This window comes from Capricornis sumatraensis, chromosome 14 (assembly GCF_032405125.1).
Source record: "Capricornis sumatraensis isolate serow.1 chromosome 14, serow.2, whole genome shotgun sequence".
Classification (NCBI taxonomy): domain Eukaryota; kingdom Metazoa; phylum Chordata; class Mammalia; order Artiodactyla; family Bovidae; genus Capricornis; species Capricornis sumatraensis.
The window spans coordinates 31,828,938-31,842,556 of NC_091082.1; the positions used below are offsets into that span (position 1 = coordinate 31,828,938).

The 13,619-nt window shown below is 42.6% G+C and overlaps 2 non-coding genes across 2 annotated transcripts; both read left to right on the plus strand.

Annotated features, from left to right (window-relative positions):
- The first annotated feature begins 1,498 nt into the window (after positions 1-1,498).
- TRNAG-UCC (transfer RNA glycine (anticodon UCC)) lies at positions 1,499-1,571 on the plus strand. The gene has a single exon. It is a non-coding gene; the product is annotated as a tRNA-Gly (tRNA).
- A 2,307-nt stretch (positions 1,572-3,878) lies between these two features.
- LOC138090914 (U6atac minor spliceosomal RNA) lies at positions 3,879-3,999 on the plus strand. Its single transcript, XR_011145888.1, has one exon. It is a non-coding gene; the product is annotated as a U6atac minor spliceosomal RNA (small nuclear RNA).
- The last annotated feature ends 9,620 nt before the right edge of the window (positions 4,000-13,619 follow it).

Genomic DNA, 13,619 nt, shown 5'->3' on the forward strand with positions numbered 1-13,619 from the left:
CAAGCTCATCCACTGCATGCCACTTGATCCTCCGGATGATCCAGTGAGGTGGATGGATGGGAAAGCCTTCCGTAAGCTGTTTCAGTATTATAATCACACTTGCCCTTAGTTGCATAACTCATGTCAAGGACGTTTGAAAAGGTTAAATAACTCGCCCACATTATAGGTGGTGGGCTAGAACAGAACTCAAAGCTTTTGACTTCTGGCAACTTGCTGCTAAAAATCTGTTGGCAGTGTATGTGTATAACTGATTCACTTCACTATATCCCTGAAACTAACACAACATTGTAAATCAACTATACTCCAATAAAAATTTTAAAAATCTGTTAGCAAGAATTCAAAGTATCTTCAAGTGGAATCTAGTTTATTCCTACATTTGAAACATTCACTTGTGACTTTATGAAGGGAACTTTAAGACTGTTGTGTGGAGACTGCAGTGGGTTTGTGAATCACTTGACAATTTTGTTCAAAGTGGCTATTCCTGTATCTGATGCTCTGATATCCCCATGTGATGGGTCTGCAGTGAGACCTAGGAATCCTCCTTTTTAGGAAGGCCTCAAATTGTTCTAATCTCTTACCTCATTACTGAGTCCTCTCTCTCCCCACTCTAACGTTGGCATTCTCTCTAATGGTGTGTAAAGAAATGCTGGCTTTCTTTGAGAAATCGGACTCACTAGCATACATTGTGGTTAAACATGGATATGTCCACATCGGGTGACCGGTTCATGCTGATCCAAACACGCGTCTCCCAGCTCTCTGAGGACCCTAACACCCACATCTAGAGGCAGTGGGGGACCACCTGTGTCCTGGAAGAGAGCAGAGCTCTGAAGGCAAAACTTGGATGGACCACCAGGCAACTGGGTTAACTCCCACATCATTCAGCTCAGTTCATTTCAATTGGGCAGGAAGGGGCAATGATTGGGGCTGAACAATTGTGCACAAATTGTGTAACAAATACCTGTGTGAGAATGTATGCATGAGGAAATAATGAGAAAGAGCGCTTTGTAAGCATATTTGCTTCTTATTTTATTTTAAATTTATTTTTAATTGGAAGGTGATTGATGTGTGGGCCTTACAGTCAGAATAAAGTAGCAGTGAAAGTGATAGTCGCTCAGTCGTGTCCAGCTCTTAGCGACCCCATGGACTATAGCCTGCCAGGCTCCTCCGTCCATTGAATTCTCCTGGCAGGAATACTGGAGCAGGTTGCCATTCCATTCTCCCGAGGATCTTCCTGTCCCAGGAATCGAACCTGGGTCTCCTGCATTGCAGGGAGATTCTTTACTGTCTGAGCCACCAGGAAAGCCCAAATATTGTGTATTAATACATCTGTTAATACATACATGGAATCTAGAAAAATAGTACTGATAAACCTATTTGCAGAGAAGGAATGGAGAAGCAGACATAGAGAATGGCCTTGCAGACACTGTGGGTGAAGGCGAGGGTAGGATGATTTGGGAGAGTAGCATTTGCTTCTTTTTTAAAATCAATTGGTGGGACTTCCCTGGTGGTCCAGTGGTTAAGACTCTGCATTTCCACTACAGTTGGCCTAGGTTTGATCCCTGGTCAGGGAACGAAGATCCTACAAGCTGTTTGAACAAAACAAATTAAAGCAAAAATCAATTGGTGCCTTTTAATGAATCAACAAGTAAGAAGGAAGTCCAAAATACAGCATTAACAATGGAAAGAACATGGGGGCCATTGGTATGGATTTTCTGTGTGTTTGTTAGCTTTGTGTTTATCTTGTTTTTCCAGACAAGGTGAGAGTTAGAGATGCTGGTGAGAGATTGCCACATTCTCTAAAAGCCCACGGAGATTCTGTCTGTCAACTGGTTTTCCTCTCTTTCTACCTCCTAGCCAAGCTTCAGAGGAAACTCTTTTCATGTGAACTGGAAAAGATGAATTTCAAGCTTCATTGAGAGCTTGAAAACCTTAAATCCTCCATGAAAAAAACCTGCATCTCCAGAATCTTTCATCCCAAAGAATTAGAAAGCTTTTTTCTTGGGCTGTGGAATGGTTGCATTATTAACTATCATAACTTAAGTTACTGAATAGAAGGATGTAATAAATCTGAAGGTATTTGTTCTGGTTTGTGATTAAGCAAAATTGTATAATATTAAATCAGATGTTGTTATAAACATATGAAATGGCACGTTTTTTCCCAGCTTGGGGCATTGTGGCATGAAGCTTCTGGGAACCTCAAAAAAAAAATGTTTTTACATTCTTGCATACCGAGTCTGGTTTCTGCTAGGTTTTCTTCTTTCTGAGCATGAATGCTAAATAAAAGTGCTTCTGTTTAGATCCTTGTGTTTTCCCAGCAAGTTAGCAAGGCTGACTAATGATGTTCTTGCTCCTTTGCAGGCTGTTCTATGGGGTAGAAGGAAAGGCCTGGGATGTATGTATGTGTGTGTGTTTGTGTGTCCGAGTGTGTCTATTAAATGGAAGGGATGAATGGCATCCTACTACCCTGGCATGTCTGGGTTGGAGGGAATCTTAGACACAAGCTAGTTCACCAGCCTCCTCATGACCCTGGAGAGAACGGCACAATTGCCTCTGGGAAGTGGTTATGTTGGCCTTGAGCTTCTACCTCAAAGTGGTGGTAACGCTGCTGTGTGGTGCACAAAACGATGAGAAAAAAACTACAAAGAAATCATGACATACAGAGTGCCAAAGAGCAATTATAGTTATTCTTGTTTTGGCGCTTAGTGGTAATTTTTATTTCCTTAGTTTTCAGGTGTATTATTTTTCATAATGGGAGAAAAGAAACTGATATTCAAAACATAACTATAGCCTTGAAAACATTTGAGTATTTAACAATTACCTTTAAGAAAGATGATTTGGGATTTTGATAACATTCTACAAATTGTTTAGAGCCACATTGTCCAACATGGTAGCCATTAGCCATGTGGGGTTCCTGAAATATGGCTGGTCTCCCCAGAGATGTACAATATGTGAGAGACACACACCCAATTTCAAATACATAGTGCAAATAAAAGAGTGCAAGATAGAAGAGCAATCATTTTTATAATGATGATGCATTGAAATGATAACAGTTTGGAAATATTGGATTAAATTAATTATTTTTAAAAATTTATTTTATTGAAGTATAGCTATTTTATAACATGTTAATTTCTGCTGTATAGCAAAGTGATTCAGTTATACATGTATATATATATACATATATAATCTTTTTCATATGCTAAATGGTCTATTATGGTTATTACAGGATATTGAGTGGCATTTCCTATTCTATACAGTAGGACCTATTGTTTATCCATCTGTATATAATAGTTTGCGTCTGCTAAATCCAAGCTCACAAGCCATCCTTCCCCACCCTCTCCCTTTGGCAACCACAAGTCTGTTCTCTATGTCTGTGAGTCTGTTTGTGTTTCATAGATACATTCTTCTGTGTCATATTTTAGATCCCACATATAAGTGATATCATATGATATTAGTCTTTCTCTTTCTAACTTACTTAGTATGATCATCTCTAGGTTCATCCATGTTTCTGCAAACAGAAGCAACCTAAATGTCCATCAACAGATGAACGAATTAAGAAGTAGGGGCTCAGAGGATAAAGCATCTGCCTGCAATGCAGGAGACCCAGGTTCAATCCCTGGGTTGGGAAGATCCCCTGGAGAAGGAAATGGCAACCCAGTATTCTTGCCTGGAGAATCCCATGGACAGAGGAGCCTGGCAGGTTACAGTCCACGGGGTCACAAAGAGTTGGACATGACTGAGTGACTTCACTTTCACTTCACTACAATGGAATACTACTCATCCATAAAAATGGATTAGCTATTAATAAATTAGTAAAATTATTTTAACTTTTTTTTTACCTTTTGGCATGACTATCAGAAAATTTAAAATGACATATGTGGGTCTTATATGAAGAGAGATTAGCATTAGCATTCTTTTTGACAAGAGTCGGGGAGGGCCTGGACAACACACATATAGTTAAGACGTTGCTACCTATTTGGTAACATCTGAACATGGTTTTGAGAAAGGAGAGTGATAGCTTAATGAGTGTGAGGTGTCCTTTTAGGATGATACAAAGGTTCTGGATCCAGGTAGTGGTGATGGCTGCATAATATTGTGAATGTACTAAATATCACTAATGATAAATTTTATGTCATGTGTGTTTTATCACACACACACACAATTACATATGTGGGTTATATTATCCTTCTGTTTTCACATGTTTAAAGTAAAGAGGTGGGGGTATGGCTTTGCTTAAAATAGTGTCTCTAGAAATATAGAGGGCTTCCCTGGTGACTCGGTGGTAAAGAATCCACTTGCCAATGCCAGAGACATGGGTTTAATCCCTGGGTTGGGAAGATCCCCAGGAGAAGGAAATGGCAACCAGCTATGGTTATCTTGCCTGGGAAATCCCACGGATAGGGGAGCCTGGTGGGCTACAGTCAATGGGGTTGCAAAGAGTCAGAAATGACTTAGTGACTGAACAACAACAATAAGAAAAAGAGAAAAAAGTGGAAAGAGGCAAGGATGGACTGAAGGTGGCTGCGAGAGTTTAGACCCCTTTTCTCTCTCCCTTTGGTGAAAACGTTAACACATTTCATGAAGCCCCTGGAGGCCTCGGCTTCACGCAGTCCCTATCTCTTTGCAACGCCTTCGTCTAACTTGTCTTATTCCACTTTTCCTCCACACTTGGCATGCTGCTCATTGCAGGGTTACTCACTAAAGATAATTCCTTCCCTAAAATTCCTCACAGTTATGTGGTGTTAAGGAATTAGGGATCTTGACAGTTGAAAATAGAATACTCAGACCAGGCTCCACAACCCTCCGGCCTCCCAAATACTGTTGACTGAGAAAACTGAAAGTCTTATCTCTGCATCTCTGGAATCCAGCTTCTTCAGTGTACACCTCAGGAGACAAAATGGATCTGTGGTGTCAGGAGTCAGGACAGTGGTCCTGGGGGCTGGAAGTGAGAGGAGGTGGCAGTGCCCCGGTTGGGGCATCGCGAAGGGCTTGTGAGTGTGGCCAACATTCTGATCTGGGTGCTCCTTCCTTCAGTAAGTCCATGTGGTGAAACCATTGAATTGGCGACCCCATGTGCATTCCTCATCAATACCAAGTTTAAAAACAAACCACCCTGGGAGGTGGATACTTCTCTGAGTGCTGAGCGACCAGCCCTGGAATGAGTGAAGGCGGGGTGGCTGGCGCATACCCACTTCCGGTGGGACCTGGATTGACAAGGCCAGTCCAGGAGGAAGAGGTGGAGACTTTCGGAGGCCCCTCCCCAAGACCCTCCGCCTGTGAGCTTTGTGAATGAGCGACTCCCCTCAGACAATTCGCCTTTGTACCTTCTCTCCTGTCTCTGCGTTTGGGGCCCCCACATACTTGAAGATCAGGGAGGGAGGAGTGTGAGCATGAGTGACTTAGCAAGAGGCGGGCTCAGCCACTGGTGTAGGACCCCTCAGGACAGTCACATTCTTGGGAGAGATTGGAATTCTTCCCCTGCTGTAAATAGACCCCCGTGAGGGGAGGGGGAACTGCCCCGGAGCCAGCAGGCTCTGCAGTTATCACCTACGGAAATCCTGTGTGGTGGTAAATACAGCCTCAGCAAAGCCTGGAGAAGAGATTACAGAGGGGGGAGCCAAGTGGGGCTGCTGAGCGGGCTGCCCTGGGAGGTTATTAACCAGATAGGGGCGGGAAACCAGAGGCTGGGGGATTTGGGTTGGAGGAACACAGGAGGAAATGAGGGAGGAAAAATAAACAACTGAGATTAGCAAACTCACTTGCTTCCTCCTCTCCACCCTTTTGTTTTGTGCCTGGATGAGGTCGCCCCTGAGGTCTCCTCTGCTGCAGACAGCAGCCTGGAGGCTGATTTTGTAAACGGGGCCTGAGGCCTGGCTCCTGCCTCCTTCCCCCATAGCCAATTTCTCGCAGTGACCTTGCCCCCCAAAACCAGCCTGCGGCAGGATTCCTACATGCACCCACCCCCGGACCCCCCGCCTCCCTTTCCCCACCTGTACAAGTGCAAAGTGCCCAAGGAGATGTGTCCAGCTGTCCTTGTCAGGGAACTGGTTCAGGGGAGGTTCATGACAATGTTGTTGACCCTCAAAGAGGTTTTCCTTTCTTTGGATCACAACCAGAAATGATCAGATGTGGCCTTACACTGAAGTGCTAATGTTCAGGTACGCCAGCCTGCTGGAAGTCAACTGGTTCTCTTGGAAAAACTTCAGCCTCATAAGACAGGCGAGAGGGAACTGGAAGGTGGCCAGGAAAACCGCCTGTCCAGACCTCAGCTGTGGCTGTGCTGGTTAGGTGACCCGGGGCCAGGCTTCCTAACCTTTGTGGGTCTTCACTGAAACAGCCGTAAAATAGGAATGAGTATGCTAATGCACCATCCATCATATGATACTACTGAGGCCTCATGTATACCCAAGGATCTGATAGCAGATGTGTAAAAGTACTTTGTAAACTGCAGAGCACCTCCCTGGGAACTTTCTGGCAGGGGTTATCAGAGTGGTGTGCTAGGGTGTGTAGGCAGAAAATTATTACAGAGAATGCACTGAACTCCAGTTTGCAAATGTTTTACTTTTACGTTAGAGCATCTTTAAGGAAAATCAATATCCTGATAAAATTAGCTAACCCTCAATGCTTGTTACTTAAGAGAAAAGCTGCTTGAGACTTTCCTGGCAATCCAGTGGTTAAGAGTCTATGCTTCCACTGTAGTGGCCGTGGGTTCGATCCCTGGTCTTGGAACTAAGATCCAAAATCCTGTGGGGCCATGGCCAATAAATAAATAAATGAGAGAAGCACCTCAATAGAAAACCAAGTCCTTGGGATGGCATTTTGGTGTCACATCTGAAATCACTTTGTTCTCAGTCCACCCCTGGGGCCTTTCTCTCCTGCTCAGACACATGTCTGCACCAGGGAGCAGATTCCCACCCTCAACTCACCTCTTGCACAGCAGTCAATGCCTTTATAATTCTTTCTTTTTTTAAAAAATTAATTTTTATTGGAGTATGGTTGCTTTCAATGTTGTGTTAGTTTCTGCTGCACAGCAAAATGCCTCAGCTATACGTAGCCATTCTTTCTTCATTGCTTGTTTAGGCCCAGTACAACGAGTTCCTTGTCTGTGAGGCCTGTCTCTCTAAGCAGTTTGAAAATGTGAAGTGCCAGGTAGTTATCTAGAGAGAGGGCAGGCTAGGAGCAGCTTATTGAAAGCTTTTCTGCTGCTTAGCTGCCCCCTGAATAGGCTCCCTAAAGATGATGAGGCGTTAGAGGCCGGGGAGAGGTGTTTTTTTTTTAAATTTGGACCACTAAATATTTTTTTAATTGGAGGATAATTGCTATACAGTGTTGCTTCTGCCATACAGCAACGTGAGCCAGTCATAAGTCTACATATGTCCCCTCCCTCTTGAACCTCCCTCCCACCTCCCACCCCATCCCACCCCTCTAGGTTGTCACAGACCACTGGGTTGAGCTTCCTGTGTTATACAGTAACTTCCCACTAGCTAGCTATTTTACATATGATAATGTATATGTTTCAAGGCTACTCTCTCAATTCATCCCACCCTCTCCAAAAGGCTGCTTTCTATGTTTGCGTCTCTATTCTTACCCTGCAAATAGGTTCATCAATACAGTTTTTCTAGATTCCGTCAGTTCAGTTCAGTCGCTCAGTTGTATCCGACTCTTTGCGACCCCATGATTTGCAGCACGCCAGGCCTCCCTGTCCATTACCAACTCCCGGAGTTCACTTAAACTCATGTCCGTCGAGTTGGTGATGCCATCCAGCCATCTCATCCTGGGTCGTCACCTTCTCCTCCTGCCCCCAATCCCTCCCAGCATCAGAATCTTTTCCAATGAGTCAACTCTTCGGATGAGGTGGCCAAAGTACTGGAGTTTCAGCTTTAGCAGCATTCCTTCCAAAGAAATCCCAGGGCTGATCTCCTTCAGAATGGACTGGTTGGATCTGCTTGCAGTCCAAGGGACTCTCAAGAATCTTCTCCAACACCACAGTTCAAAAGCATCAATTCTTCAGCGCTCAGCCTTCTTCACAGTCCAACTCTCACATCCATACATGACCACTGGAAAAACCATAGCCTTCACTAGACGGACCTTAGTCGGCAAAGTAATGTCTCTGCTTTGGAATATGCTATCTAGGTTGGTCATAACTTTTCTTCCAAGGAGTAAGCGTCTTTTAATTTCATGGCTGCAGTCACCATCTGCAGTGATTTTAGAGCCCCCCAAAATAAAGTCTGACATTGTTTCCACTGTTTCCCCATATATATGCGTAAATATATGATATTTGTTTTTCTCTTTGTGACTTACTTCACTCTGTAACAACAGGCTCCAGGTTCATCCACCTCACTAGCTGCTGCTGCTGCTGCTAAGTCGCTTCAGTTGTGTCCGACTCTGTGCGACTCTGTAGACAGCCTACCAGGCTCCTCCATCCTCTAGAACTGACTCAAATTCATTCCTTTTATGGGTGATTAATATTTCATTGTATATATGTACCAGAATTTCTTTATTCAGTCATCTGTCAAAGGACACCTAGGTTGCATCTATGTTTTGACTACTGTAAATAGTGCTGCAATAAACATTGAGGTACATGTGTCTTTCTGTATTCTGGTTCCCTCAGGGTATATGCCCAGCAGTGGGACTGCTGGCCCATGTGGTAGTTTTAATCTTAGTTTTTTACTGTTCTCAATAGTGGTTGTGTCAGTTTACTGATGTGGACCATTTTAAAGTCTTTATTGAAGTTTTTACAATATTGCTTTTTTTTTTTCTTAATGTCCTGGTTTATTGGCCATGAGGCATGTGGAACCTTAGCTCCCTGACCAGGTATCAAACCCTCACCCCTGCATTGGAAGGTGAAGTCTTAACCACTGGACCACCAGGGAGGTTCCATGGGAGACATCTTAAAGACATTCATAAAATGCTTATTGAGTGCCTACTATGGGCATCCATACAGTTAGTCATCCACAAGACAGACACTGCACTGCAGTCATTAATGGAGCTTCCTCTACAGTGGGAAAGCCTGGCATGAAACAGCTAACGACAGGAATAACTAATTGCAAGTGTGACGAACATTACCAAGGGGAAGTTCAGGGTCCCAAGAGAACATTTCAGCCTAGCCCTGAAGGATAACTGCCTCATACAATGCAGGGTGTGGTGGTGGTTAGGATTAGATGTGGGGAGACACTTTCCCAGCAAAAGGAATCTACATATTAACATATTCTTCCCTGGGAAAGGACATGATGCCATATATTCCCTTTATAGAAGGACAGCCTGTACAGTTATATGAAAAGACTACTAAAATACTTTCCTCTTTTCTGATTTCATCTCTGTGTGTTTATTTTCTTCATATGCTTCAGTGAAAGCAGTATACCACTGTAGACTGAATATAAAAATGAACACCAGCTGTCTTCTATTAAGCTAAACATAAAGATATTTGCAAAAATATAAAATAATGCCACTTATCACTAAAATTTTGGAGGGGAGATATAATCAGTTTTAAAAATATGGTATTCATGCTAACATGTAGTGAGCTGATTATTGCTTTTTAAAAGACTTACTAAATTTATTTTTTAATTTCTCAAAAGAAAATATCTGCTTTTTCAGGAGGGAAACTGGAGGCATGGTCTCCGTGTCTTCAGCCATCCCCTTGGTGGAGCGCCCACCTTGAGTATCAGAAAGGATCGCCTCCCCTCAGGCTAGCCTGCTCTCTCCAGCTTCACATGCTGCACTTCCGAGAGCCCCTGAAACTCCAGAAATCCTTTCCTGGTTCCCTCGGGTACACCTGCTGTTCCCCACACTGATCTCCACTTCTGTGGATGTTCAGATCCAGAATGCGAGAGTGGATGTCCGGGTGAGGGGCACAGGCCCACACAGTAAGACTGATGGGGACACGGCCACCTCAAGGCTTTGTGCTCAGTAGGAAAATATAAGTTCTACCCAGCGCCAACCAGCCAGTCATTCTGGAAGAAGTGCACAGTGTGGTCAGATATTTTGCTGATTTTTGAAAAGAAGTCAGACATCAATATTTTAAAGCACAGTGTGGTTCAAGTTTCTCAAAATCACGACATGGGCCAAAACAAAAGTCTGGGTCAGATTTACCCGTGGCTGCTTTGCTCCCTGTATGTGTAGGCAAAGTAGTGGATTCTTTGCACCTCCTACATTTACAAAACCTGAAATACTTGTCTATGCATTCATTCATTTGATAATTCTCTTCATCTCTCCTGAGCTGGTACTACACAGGGAGTTAGGGAAAGCACATAACTAAGATGCAATATATCCCTACATAAGGATTGTCAGTGTGACATGATCTGTGCCCAGCTGGATCAACCTCTCCCCTGCTCCCATAGCACCTGTGCACTGAACACACTGGCTGGAAACTCACAGTTTGCTGGGCTGTGTCTTCCTAGCTCTGTGACATCCTACTTACCTGCTACCTGAACCATATACTTCAGTTCTGTACCCCCAGCTTCTAACCTGACACCGGACCTAACACATTGTAGTGGTTTTGGAAAAGCATAAGGACTGACAAGTGAGTAAGCAGCCCACTCACTAATTACGTGTCATTCAGGGCAGTGAAAACGAAGAAGGGTCTCCCTGTGTACAGCTTCTATTCCCACCTTCAACCCCAGCTTTTCAAACTCTTGTCAAGAAAAAAGCAAATGCTAATTGTTCTAAAATAGGCCATAATAATGGCTTCCCAGGTGGCACTAGTGGCCAAAAACTTGCCTGCCAATCCAGGAGATGCAAGACTCGTGGGTTTGATCCCTGGGTTGGGAAGATCCTCTGGAAAAGGAAATGGCAGCCCACTCCAGTATTCTTGCCTGGACAATCCCATGGACAGAGGAGCCTGGCAGGCTACAGTCCACAGGGTCGCAAGGAGTCGGACACGACTAAGCACACACACAGGCTAAAATAATGTAAAGAAGCAAAACCATAGAAATCAATAAGAACGAAAGTATTATCTCTGAGAGTTAAAGTCATTCATTCATTCAAAAAATGTCAAGGTCAGTATCATACTCCATTGAAGAGATGAGACCATTAAAGAAAGCAGATTTTAAAAATCGGTATTCATGTGAAGTCTCAGTGTCATGGGAAAATCATTGATTCAGGAGTCAGATCATTTGGCTTTTTGTCCACCTTTCCCACTGCAAGATCTGGGGCAACCTACTGACTGCATCTGGGCCTGTTTCTTTCTCCTGTAAATTGAGAGGTGATCAGAGTATTTCCAGTGTGACTTTTGGCTTTCACACAGTCTGTGATTCCTGGCAACCAGTTGCCTCTTCTGAGATCACCTAGCCTGGCAGTAAAAAGTAAATAAATCAATAAATCTGTGAGCCAGCCTATGTCTGCCTCCCTCTCCAAGAATGATCAGAGCCTTGCTCCCCACAGGACAGAGGAATTAATAATACTGCAGTGGAATTCTCATGTCCTTCCCTCTTCCTTGAGAACTAAGGGACTGGCTCAAAAATACTGAGAAATAAACAGACCACTCCAGAGCCCTTCTTGAGGTTTTAACAGCACTTGGATGCTTGGCATATTTATCTCGATTTCAGTATTTGAAGGCTTAAACTCTGTGCCTCTCCACTGACCCTGCAGCATTCTCTAACTGGGGCTTTGGAGATATCCACTAGGAAAAACAGCCGAAGAATGCTTCCTCGGGGGAAGGGGAAATCAGGCACCACCAAGAACATTCAGTCTATAATATCATTTTCCTCTGGGATTCAAAGTTCGCTTAATGTACTATATTTATCACGAAGTGAGTCTCATTAACTGTCTTATTCAGAACTTCCACTTCCTATAGTTGACTTCTTTTGGCCCATAACTTGTCATATTTCTTGTACGGCTAATATATTGAATTTCAACCATTAGCACTTGTTTATTAAAAACAAAACACAAATAAAATTGCTAATCAAACAAAACTTGGTAAATAGTAAGCCCATGTTTTCCTCTTAAATTTCTTTAAGATCAGAGAAATGTTAAAAAAAAAAAAACTAAGTTGCTAAGGAGATTTCCATGCTTTTTAAAGAAATGTCTTGGAACAACCCTAAAATTTGGAGTTTCCTAAATAAGTTGACTATTTTTAAATAATACTTCGGAAGCTTTCTTTTCCACAAAAGATGATCAACTAGCAAAGGGTGCCAGCTTCCATTTAGAGCTGAATCTTGGAGAAGTGAGAGGAAGTTGATGGATGTCAGAAGCTAAGAGAGAAACTGTAGGACAAACAGGATGTGATGACTAATTTTTTGTGTCAGCTTGACAAGCCATGCAGTACCCAAAAATTTGGTCAAACATTATCCTGAATATATCTGTGATGATGTCTCTGAATTAGATTAATGTTTCAATTGGTAGACTGAGTAGCAGATTACCCACCCTAATGTGGGTGAGCCACATCCAATTAAACACCTGAATAGAACAAAAAAGGCTAAGAAGGAATTCCTCTGCCTGACTGCTCAACTGGGACATCAGCCTTTTCCATACTGAAACTGAAACTTGGGGTCTTGAGCCTGCCAGCTTTTGGACTGGAACTTAGACTATTGGTTCTCCAGGTCCTTGGGCCTTTGGACTTGGGCTAGAACTACATATCAGCTCTCCTAGGTCTTAGTATGAAAAATCTAGCAGTAAAAATAAAGAATTCAGCAGGTGGGTTAAAAGTACTTTTTCTCTCTTAATTTAAAATATATATGGGGGTTATAAGGTGTAGACTTGTAATACGTATGAAATAATAGCATAAAGGTTGAAGGTGAGTGGATGAATGGAACTATACTGTTGCAAGGATGTTTTTTTATACTTCATACAATATTAGGTCTAAGTAACTAGTTAAGAATTCCTAAAACAACTACTAAACAAAAACAAAAGCAAAACAAAAAGTGCAAGGAGGTAAAACCAGTAGAAGAATGGAATGGTAAAAAATATTTAATTAACCAAAAGAAGGGAGAGCACAGAGAAATAAAAAACAAATGGGAGATATACATAATGGACTATTACTCCGCTATAAAAAGAACACATTTGAGTCAGTTCTAATGAGTGGATGAAACTGGAGCCTATTATACAGAGTGAAGTAAGTCAGAAAGAGAAACACCAATATAGTATATTAACACATGTATATGGAATTTAGAAAGACAATAATGATGACCCTATATGCAAGACAGCAGAGATGACACAGATGTAAAGAGACACAGGTATAAAGAAAAAACTCTTGGACTATGTGGGAGAAGGTGAGGTTGGGATGATTTGAGAGAATAGCATTGAAACATGTATATTACCATATGTAAAACACATGACCAGTGCGAGTTCAAAGCATGAAGCAGGGGACTCAAAGCTGGTGCTCTGGGACAATCCAGAGGGATGGGGTGGGAAGGGAAGTGGGAGGAAGATTCTGGATGGGGGAACACATGTACACCTGTGGCTGATTCATGTCGATGTATGGCAAAAAACACCACAATATTGTAAAGTAATTAGCCTCCAATTAAAACAAATAAAATTGAGGGAAAAAAAACAACAAATGGGAGAAACAGAAAGCAAAGAGCAAATGGTAGACCTCAATCCTACACAGCAATAATTAAACTAAATGTAAATAGGCCAACTAAATAGGCAAAGTTTGTAAGAGTGGATAAAAAAGCAAGACCATCATG